At 45.8% G+C, this 1094-nt stretch overlaps 1 protein-coding gene across 1 annotated transcript in view; it reads left to right on the top strand.

The window, feature by feature from the left end:
- Positions 1-194: 194 nt before the first annotated feature.
- The window catches only part of SLC25A30 (solute carrier family 25, member 30), an 11020-nt gene continuing 10120 nt past the window's right edge, over positions 195-1094 (top strand). Inside the window, exon 1 of the mRNA XM_009322828.1 lies at positions 195-374. The gene's annotated coding sequence lies outside the window, so the exon portion shown is untranslated. The remainder of the gene's footprint in view (positions 375-1094) is intronic.

The raw sequence follows: 1094 nt of genomic DNA, 5'->3' as shown, positions 1-1094 counted from the left end.
CTGAGCGGGGAGTCGGTATGCGTTGGCTCCTCAGATCGTGTGTCTGTGTGCGGGGCCGGCCGGGTGCAGGTATTCCTCTGTGAGCTTCACCGAGTGCTGTCTGTGAAGGAGGGCGGGGGGTTCCTGAGCTTTGCTCGGTGCCCTCCACCCCCGAGCGGAGACGTGCCGCTTCCTTCTCTTCGTTGTTTTCCCCTCCTGATGCTCTTCATCTCAAGGCGAAGCCGGAGGGAGGCGTGCTTCGTTTTGTCGCTGAAAGGGACTCGGTGCCGTCGTTGTTGCCTCCCTTTGCCCCTTAACAGGTGTTGCTGTGTCCTTGCTCCAGCTGTTGAAATAGACTGGCAGGGCTGCTCAGGGAGGGACAGCAGTCCCTTCAGGTTTTTTTTGGGGGGGGGGGGGGGTTTCCCTGGCTTCCGTACTTGTGAGACAGCTGGTATTTTGTAAGAACTTGCCACGATGGTTGCTAGCTTTAGTCCTGGCTTTTTATTTCTTTCTGATGATGCTTCACTGCTTGAATACAAAGACTGAGCTGTGCGTCTGCAGCGTAATCCATGCTGTTAGAAAGTATTGCTTGGATGACTTTCTTATATATGCATGCTTATATTACAGGTAATAACTTTCTAGGACTAATAACTCTTAGCATAAGCCTTCTGTAACATTCAAGGGTGAAATCCATTTTAAATAGCCAGTATACTGTGTGCATAGTATACCAGCAATATTGTTAACCAATAAAGAATTTGATATGTGACTTTTAAAGTCTGTTCTCTTAACAGGGGCATATCCAAATATTTGCTTTAAGTGATGCATTCTTTATGGAACCTCGGCTTTTGATTTTATTTCAGTCACGCTGCCGATTAAAAGCAATCAAACTTGCTTCTGACTTTTGCAAAGAGTGTGTGGATGAATTGCTGTATTAATCTAACCCAGTGTCCTTTAGGGATAGTATCATGTCTGTCATCTTACTGATGTTCAGGGAATGACAATGTATATTTGAGGATGATTTCCTTCTAGTAAAATTGGAGACCCCAATTTACTCTATAATGAGGGCTGGACTCTGTTTTTAAGTAGTTTGCCTGTTGAATTGCCAATGGAATTCT

Source organism: Pygoscelis adeliae, unplaced genomic scaffold (assembly GCF_000699105.1).
Source record: "Pygoscelis adeliae isolate BGI_AS28 unplaced genomic scaffold, ASM69910v1 Scaffold74, whole genome shotgun sequence".
Classification (NCBI taxonomy): Eukaryota; Metazoa; Chordata; class Aves; order Sphenisciformes; family Spheniscidae; genus Pygoscelis; species Pygoscelis adeliae.
Note: the sequence above shows the minus strand (reverse complement) of the source record. Positions and strands in the feature narration are given on the sequence as shown.